Raw genomic sequence first — 9,408 nt, 5'->3', positions numbered from 1 at the left:
AAGCACAGCTCACTCTTTGCCAGATTTCTGAATTCCACCTGGGCCTGGGAACCTTTCTCCGCCGCCCACACTGTCAGCTCCTGAGTGTCTCCGGCACTTGCCTCCTTCCTCCTCGCCTTCCATCCGCCTCCCCGGCTTGCTTCTGGGGCTGCCTCAGGGGCTGCTTCTGGCCACCTTCGCAGCCGACTGGCTCGCCTGCTGCCCTTCCCCAGACCCTGCCCAGCGTTCTCTTTCTTTGTCTTTGGTCTTGAAGGGTTATAGACGCGAGAAGTTGCAGAAACAGTCCCATCCCCGGAGCCCCCAGCGGTGACCTCTTCCAGGGCCAGGGGATGGCACTGCCCCCAGGAGACGGGACTCCAGCCTTGGCAGAGTGCGCTGCACTGTGACTATGGGCTCACCCGCGGGATCTCACCCACTTCTGCACACACGCACTGTTTTTTAAAAATGCGAGTATATCATCGAAAGAACACATCACGTACGTATGAGCACTTGAAACCAGCAGAAACGGGAGGAAATGCAGCGTTGCTTTTGGGTTAAGAGACAGGTCCTGTGACGGGGTTGTTTCACTGACGGGCCTTTGAGCCGTGAGAAAGCTGGCCGCTGGCCGGCAGCAGGCCCCCTTCTGTCCGGCGGGGCGGGGCGGCTCTCTCCGCAGCGCAGAGCGCAGGTGAGGCCCTGGCTCCGCACCAGGCACGCAGGGGCCTCCAGGAGGAGGTGCGCGCGGCTGGGCGGGGCTGCACGCGGGCCTGGTGCGGGCTGCAGCTGCTGAGCACAGGTGCTCCGCAGCACCTCCACCATGACTGGCCCCGGCCCTCCCGGCCCTGGGGCCCGTCCTCGCCTGTGCTCAGGGACCATGCTGGGTGCTCCCTGCCGGCCTCCGCAGCACCCCGGCCCCTCCCAGGCCTTTGTCTCGGTCTGTTTGGGCCGTTACAGCTGAATACCACAGACGCTGGTCTCTCACGGTCCTGGAGGCCGATGGTGTCTGGTGAGGGCCCGCTTCCATCCACAGATGGCCGCCCTCGCACCAGGTCTTCACACGGCAGGAGGGGCGAGGGCGCTCTGAGGGGCGTCCAGGGACGGCGGTGGCCCCAGCTGAAACCCCCCAGGGTCCCGTCCTGACACCATCCCTGGGGCCGCTGGGATTCTAGCACACAGATTCAGACCGCAGCGGCCACCAGGCTGTCCCTCTGGGAAGCGCCACAGGGGGTGTCCACAGCCTGACACGGGCCTGTGAACAGCGCTACAGGGGGTGTTCACAGCCTGAATATGGGCCTGCGAACAGCACTACAGAGGGTGTCGGGCGGGTGAACAGCGCTACAGGGGATGTTCACAGCCTGACACGGGCCTGTGAACAGCACTACAGGTGGTGTTCAGATCCTGAACACGGGCCTGTGAACAGTGCTACAGGGGGGTGTCCACAACCTGACACGGGCCTGTGAACAGCGCTATAGGGGGTGTTCAGATCCTGAACACGGGCCTGTGAACAGTGCTACAGGGGGTGTTCACAACCTGACACGGGCCTGTGAACAGCACTACAGGCGGTGTTCAGAGCCTGAACACGGGCAGGTGAACAGCTCTAGAGAGGGTGTCCACAGCCTGAACACGGGCCTGTGAACAGTGCTACAGACAGTGTCCACAGCCTGAACACGGGCCGGTCTGGGCTGCCCCGTCCACACATGCCTTCTCTGAGACTGAGGCGGCTCAGTCTCCTCACCCGCAGGACTGGGGTGATAGTAGTCTCTGCCCCCTGGCGCTCTGTAAAGCCCACGTGACACCCATGTGGCGTGCTTAGAGTAGGGCCCCTGGGTTGTGGGGGCCCTCCAGAATGTCTGCTGTTACTGTACCACAGCCTGACCCCTGGAAGGCTGGTCCCAACGAGGCATCTCTACTCCAACACCTCGCATTTCCACCGAACTTTCATTATGGAATTCCAAGCACCTGAACCAGGGAACTGTGTAATGAGCCCCAATCTCATTTCATTTAACCAACACATGCACATTCACACTTTCCCTGGAGTATTTTAAAGCAGACTCTAGATCTGAGGTTGGTCACCGCATCAGTTTTCAATGGCATCTTGGACCAGTGGGATGCTGCTGCCCCGTGGACCAGCTCTGAGGGCAAGGATTGACTCCTAGACGCTCCACCCGATCTGGGCCGAGAACCACATTGGGAGGAACAGGCACGGGCATCCTGTTGCCTAGCAATGCAGGCCAAGATACTCGCGGTCCTGCTGAGGTCACGGTGTACTAGCCTTTTCATATGCTGCTGAATTCAGTTTGCAAATGTTTTGTTGATGATTTTTGCATCAGTGCTCATAAAAGACATTCGTCTGTAGTTTCCCTGTAGCGCCCTTGTTTGGTTTCGGTTCAGGGTAATGCCTCAAATAATGAGTCAGGAAGTGTCCCTGCCTCTGAAGTGTTTATGAAAAGTTTGAGAAGGGTTGATATTAGTTCCTCATTAAATGTTTCATGGAATTCACAGGTGAAGCTATTAGGTCCAGTTTCTTTGTTGAGAGATTTATTGGTTTTAGTACTGATTCAATTTCCTTACTAGTTATATTTCTAGCCTTATTTTCTATTTCTGCGTGATCCAGTCCTGGGAGGGTTTGTATTTCCAGGAATTCGTCCATTTCAGCGGGACCATCTGACCTGTCTGTGCAGCTGCTCGCGTGCTCTCGTGCTCCTTTCTCTTCTGCATGCGGATTTTGGCGTTCCTAGTTCCATCCCTGACTTTGGTAAGCTCAGTCTCCTCTCTCTTTTCTTAGTCCATCTGGGTGAAGGTTTGTCAGTTTTGCTGATGTTTTCAAAAAGTAAGCTTTCGGTTTCATTGATTTTCTTTACTGCTTTTCTGTTCTCGGTTTTGTTTATCTCTGCTCTAATCTTTACTATTTCCTTCCTTCTGCCAGCTTTGCGCCTAGTTCTTTCTTTTTCTAGTTCCTTAGATTTTAAAGACATGTTGTTGACTTGACATCTTTCCTATTTTTAATGTGTTTATAGCTGTGTGTGTGTGTGCTCGCTCAGTCATGTCCGACTCTTGTGACCCTGTGGCTACAGCCCACCAGGCTCCTCTGTTCATGGAATTCTCCAGATAAGAAATACTGGAGTGGGCTGCCATTTCCTTCTCCAAGGGGTCTTCCCAATGCAGGGGTCGGACCCGCGTCTCTTGCATCTCCTGCACTGGCAGGCAGACTCTTTACCCCTCACACGCTGGAGAAGCCCTGTTTCCAGCTGCACTTTCCCGCATCAGCCCTGCGTTCAGTGCATTCTGAGCTTTGGGGTGCTATATTTCATTTCCAACTTCCCTGGTGGCTCAGTGGTAAAGAATCCGCCTGCAACGCAGGAGACGTGGGTTCGATCCCTGGGTCAGGAAGATCCCCTGGAAGAGGGCATAACATCCCACTCCAATATTCTTGCCTAGAGAATCCCACGGACAGAGGAGCCTGGCGGGCTGCAGTCCATAAGATCGCAACAGCTGCACACAACTGAGTGACTGACACACTCTCACACACACACACACACACACGTGGCCTGATGCGTGGTCTCGTCTGTGAAGCGCCTTGTGTGCATCTGAGGAGACTGTGTGTGTGTGGTCGGGAGAGCGTTCTGTGCAGCTCCGTGAGACCTAGCTTGCTGTGTTGGTTAAGTCCTGTTTCCTTGCTTTCTCTCTGACTGGTCGCTCTGCCCATTATTGTGAGTGGGATACTGAAGTCTCCGTCTGTTGTTGTCAAGCTGTCTCTTCCCTCAGTTTCCCTGTCTCTGCTTCATATGTTCTCGATGCTTTGTCGTTAGGCGTGTGAGTGTGTGTAACTTACTTCCTTGCTGTGTTGAAAGCTCTGTTGGCATCTAACGTCCTTTGTTTCCTGTGACTATTTTTCGCTCAAGGCCTCTCTTGTGTGTGATGCTGGCAGAGCCACCCTTGCTCTCTCTTGGTTCCCATTTGCACGAGTGTCTTTCTGTCCTTTCAAGTTCAATTTCTCTGAGTCTTTGGATTTAAAGTGAGTCTCTTGCAGACAAAATATAGTTGGGTCATGTGTTTCTATCCGTTCTGCCAGTGTCTGTCTTTTGATTAGAACATTTAATCCATTTCCACATAAAGTAATGGCTGACAGAGAGGGACGTCTGTCATTGTGCTGAGCAAAGACTTTCCAAGGACCCAGAGGAGGAGGAGAGATCGCTTATACAGGAGTGTTTGTGGGAAAGACAGCAATTTCTCAACAGTAACAAGGGAGTCAGAAGGCAGCCCAAGAGAGCTTCTAACATACTGAGAGCAACGAGCTGGCAACCCAGAGTCGTGACCTCAATACCATCTTTCAAGAATGAGGGCTTAGATACATTTTCAGATCGACAACAGTTGAGAGACTTTAGCACCAAGGGACTTTAAAAGACGTGCTTCAGCACAAAAGTGTCTCCTAGCTCTGTCTGCTGAAAAAGCTTAAAGGCAACAGCAGCCCAGTGGAAACACTTTCCACACCAGCTTTCCTGTGAAGGGGCTGACGCTATTCTGCCCAACAGACGCGGGCGTTGAAAGACAGTGGAAGATGGCGCAGCAGGAAACCCTTGGCAGGTGAGAATTTGTCTCCCACCTGGACAACAGCCGCAGGGGCAGAATCCCCTGATGTGACCGTCTGGAGACTCTGGAGTCTTCTGGAGGCTTGCAGCTTCCCGGGGAAGCCTTGAATGGCAACATGTAGTTAACTCCGGTCAATCTGAACTCTCAGTGGGTAGGGGCTACCAAGCCCTCAACCCTGAGTCACTAGATGGGGGCCACACACCTGCTACTTGGCACCCTACACACAGCTTACAGGGACCGGGATGGCACGAAAGACCTGTACAGACATTGGAGCCGGACATCCTGGAGCGTGAAGTCGAGCCTTAGGAAGAAGCACACGAACAAAGCTAGTGGAGGGGATGGAATTCCAGCTGAGCTACTTCAAATGCTGAAAGACGATGCTGTGAACGTGCTGCACTCAATATGCCAGCAAGTTTGGAAAACTCAGCAGCGGCCACAGGACTGGAAAAGGTCAGTTTTCATTCCAGCCCCAAAGAAAGGCAATGCCAAAGGACGCTCGGACTACCGCACAATCGCACTCATCTCACACGCTAGCAAAGTAATGCTCCAAATTCTCCAAGCCAGGCTTCAGCAATACATGAACCATGAACTTCCTGATGTTCAAGCTGGTTTTAGAAAAGGCAGAGGAACCAGAGATCAAATTGCCAACATCTGCTGGATCATGGAAAAAGCAAGAGAGTTCCAGAAAAACGTTTATTTCTGCTTTATCGACTATGCCAAAGCCTTTGACTGTGTGGATCACAGTAAACTGTGGAAAATTCTGAAAGAGATGGGAATACCAGACCATCTGACCTGCCTCTTGAGAAATCTGTATGCAGGTCAAGAAGCAACAGTTAAAACCAGAAACTGGTTCCAAATTGGGAAAGGAGTATGTCAAGGCTGTATACTGTCTTGTCACCCTGCTTATTTAACTTATATGCAGAGTACATCATGAGAAACGCTGGGCTGGATGAAGCACCAACTGGAATCAAGATTACCGGGAGAAATATCAGTCACCTCAGATATGCAGATGACACCATCCTTATGGCAGAAAGTGAAGAAGAACTAAAGAGCCTCTTGATGAAAGTGAAAGAGGAAAGTGAAAAAGCTGGCTTAAAACGAACATTCAAAAAACCAAGATCGTGGCATCTGGTCCCATCACTTCATGGCAAAACAATAGAAACAGTGACAGACTTTCTTTTCTTGGGCTCCAAAATCACTTCAGATGGTGGCTGCAGCCATGAAATTAAAATATGCTTGCTCCTTGGAAGAAAAGCTATGACCAACCTAGTCAGCATATTAAAAAGCAGAGATGTTACTTTGCTGACAAAGATCTGTCTAGTCAAAGCTCTGGTTTTCCCAGTGGCCATGTATGGATTGAGAGCTGCAGCATTAAGGCAGAGCACCGAAGAGTTGATGCTTCTGAACTGTGGTGTGGAGAAGACTCTTGAGAGTCCCTTGGACTGCAAGGAGATCCAACCAGTCCTTCCTAAAGGAGATCAGCCCTGAATACTCACTGGAAGAACTGATGCTGAAGCTGAAGCGCCAATACTTTGCCCACCTGATGCGAAGAGCTGACTCAAAAGGACCCTAGTGTTTAGAAAGATTGAAGGCGGGAGGAAAGGGGGACGACAGAGGATGAGATGGTGGATGGCATCACCGACTCGATGGACATGAGTTTGAGTGAACTCCGGGATTGGTGATGGACAGGGAGGCCTGGCATGCTGCAGTCCATGGGGTCACAAAGAGTCGGACGCGACTGAGCGACTGAACTGAACTGAGCTGAGCAGATACTGGGGACTGTGCTCTCATCGCCGCTGCTTCTAATAACAGGAGCAGACAAACAGGTGGGTGGCCATCGTTGCTGCGCCTCCACCATTGTTGGGACGCTCTCCCCCTCCGGCTGAAGTGACTTCCGGGGATCTAAGAGGGCAGCAGCCTCCCCACCGCTTCGTGTTTGGCTTTTTGCCCCGATGGACGTGGGTCGCTTTCATTCCTTTGTCCTCTGAGGCACGTTGCGCTTTCTGTTTCTGAAGATCCCTTTTATTTCAGCCAGCTCTACAGCTTTCTCAGTCTTCTTCTAAATGTCGTCTCCTCCCCATCATCCCAATTCTGTCAGAGTTTGATGTAAAACATTTTATAACTTGTCATTTACATCCCTGATCTTTTTGAATATTCTGTCTCTTTGTGTTTCTGTGCTGCGTTCTGGGTGATGTACCGTCCAGTTCACCGGTTCTTTCTCCAGCTATGCCCAGCTCAGCTGTCCAACCTGCTGAGGCCTGTCATCCCGCACGACCCCTCTTTTCCAGGGTTACCTGTTTGCTTCTCACTATCCCTGCTGACTGGCCATGTTAATGACTTGCTTTCTTGTCTAACTGGTGGGTTTTGAGTTGCACTCACAGCTTCGTTTTGATTAGGAAGCTTTCGACAGAGAGGTTAGTTTCTCCTCTTCCCTCATTCAAGGGTCGCTGCCAACCTTGAGAGTTCAGCTCAGTGCAGGAGGGTCTCCCCGCCCCTGCTGCTGACTGGAGCTGAGCCGCAGCCCTGTGGGACTCACGCTCACTCCATCCGGCCTCACCGCAGCCCTCTCTGCTCCAGGCCCAGGTCCCTTTTTTGTGTGCTTATTTTTGGAAGTAGGGAAGGAGGTGGGAGTAGCCCCACCTCTTATGAAAAAGGCAGTGTCTCAGTAGTGTGTCCCTCCAGAGTTGGGGTCTGGCTGTACAGCGGGAATGAAGAAGTCTCCTCAGGCTGAGGGACGGACCTGGTGCCCAAGGCAGGCGTCTGGGTTTTGCCCTCTAAACATCCTTTTCTGTGACTTCAGTGCAGTTTCACTGGGAGTAGAGTTCGACCTGTTCAGCCATCGGCTCGGAAGGAGGACCCCTCCTGTCACCCCTCAGGGTCCAGCCCCGGTGCCCGCACTGCCCGCCCACCGGCGCCAGCTGCTTGCTGTCTCAGGACCCCCCCTTCCCCAGCAGTGGGCATTCTGGCCACTCCTGCCTCCTTCGCAGCAGGCTGGCCCTGGGTCCTGCCGCCCACTGGGCCCAGCCAGCAGCTCTGTGTCAGGACAAAACAGAGGAGGAGAGTCAAGCTCCCTGTCCACTCCAAGGTGGCCCCGCGCCTGCCCTGTGCCTCAGGGCGCTGGCCGGGAGCCTGCTGCCCGCGGGAGGGACGTCTGCGCTCCTGCCTGCTGAGGAGCCTGGCCCGGCGGGTGCGGCACGGCGTGCAGGGAGGCAGGCCTGCGGGGCGGCGGCGCCTGCCCGGGTTCTTCCTGAGCCCCTGGGGGTGTGGCGGCACCCCCCCCCCGCCCCGGGGAGCGCCTCTGCCTTGCGCACGTGAGTCTCCTCCTGGAACTCGTGGCCTATCGGCAGGCCGTCCAGGCCCTGGCTCGCGAGGGCTTCCTTCCCCAAGCCGGGTGGGCCGGGAGGAATGGGTCACAGGCGGCTGCTTTAACTCCGTCCCTGAGATCAGGGGCGACTTTGGGGACAGAAGTCTGTTGCGGAGAGGAAGGTGAGGGGTCTGAGGTCAAGTTCATTCACCGGAAGAGGTGTCAGCGAGGAGAGGCGCTGCCCCGGGAGGAGACGGGTCAGAGGGTGTAAGGGCGAGGCCTGGGGTCACAGGTCAGGGGATGTGAGGGTGGGGCCTGGAGGTCATAAGCACATGGGAGTTGCGGCTCAGAGGGTGTCAGGGCAGGGCCTGACCTCAGACAGGGCTGGGACAGGTCAATGGTAAGGCCTCAGGGCCACAGCCCGCCCCCACCCCCCAGCACCGCGAATTCAGGGGCCTCAGTGGCCAGAGGCCTGGGGGAGCAGCAGGCCTCAGGCTGCTGGTCCTTCAAGCTCCCCGTGTGTGTGTGTCCTGTCTGTGTGTGCTGTGTGTGTGCCCTGTGTGCCATGCATGTGCGTGTACCCTGGTGTACGTGCAATGTGTGTCCTGTGCGGATGCATGTGCGTGTACCCTGCGTGTATGTGTGCGTGTGTGTCCTGTGTGGATGTGTGCGTGTGTGTGCTGTGTGGATGTATGTGTGTGTACCCTGCGTGTATGTGCGATGTGTGTGCCCTGTGTGGTGTGTGTGCAGCGTGTGTCCTGTGTGTGTGCGCCTGTGTGTGTCCTGTGTGTGTGTGCCATGTATGTGTGTGTACCCTGCGTGTATGTGCGATGTGGGTGCCGTGTGGTGTGTGTGCAGCGTGTGTCCTGTGTGTGTGTGCCATGTATGTGCGTGTAACCTGGAGTATGTGTGATGTGTGTGCCCTGTGTGGTGTGTGCGTGTGTGTGCTGTGTAGATGTGCGTGTAACCTGCATGTATGTGCGATGTGTGTGCCGTGTGTGCCGTGTGTGCAGCGTGTGTCCTGTGTGTGTGCCATGTATGTGTGTGTACCCTGCGTGTATGTGTGATGTGTGTGCCCTGTGTGGATGTATGTGCGTGTAACCTGGAGTATGTGTGATGTGTGTGCCCTGTGTGGTGTGTGCGTGTGTGTGCTGTGTGGATGTATGTGTGTGTACCCTGCATGTATGTGTGATGTGTGTGTCCTGTGTGGATGTATGTGCGTGTAACCTGGAGTATGTGTGATGTGTGTGTCCTGTGTGGATGTATGTGTGTGTACCCTGGTGTATGTGCCCTGTGTGTGCCCTGTGTGTGGTGTGTGTGCAGCGTGTCCTGTGTGTACGCCTGTGTGTGTGTGCCATGGATGTGTGTGTACCCTGCGTGTATGTGCGATGTGTGTGTCCTGTGTGTGTGCGCCTGTGGGCGCAGTGGTCCCCGCTCATCCCTGCGGGGTGATAGCTGCTCCTGGGGAAAGGCCGGTGGCGCGTGTGCCCTGCCCGCCCGCCCCGCCCCGCCGGGGACACACGAGAGCGCGGCTG

Source organism: Ovis canadensis, chromosome 6, assembly GCF_042477335.2.
Source record: "Ovis canadensis isolate MfBH-ARS-UI-01 breed Bighorn chromosome 6, ARS-UI_OviCan_v2, whole genome shotgun sequence".
Lineage (NCBI taxonomy): Eukaryota > Metazoa > Chordata > Mammalia > Artiodactyla > Bovidae > Ovis > Ovis canadensis.
Note: the sequence above shows the minus strand (reverse complement) of the source record.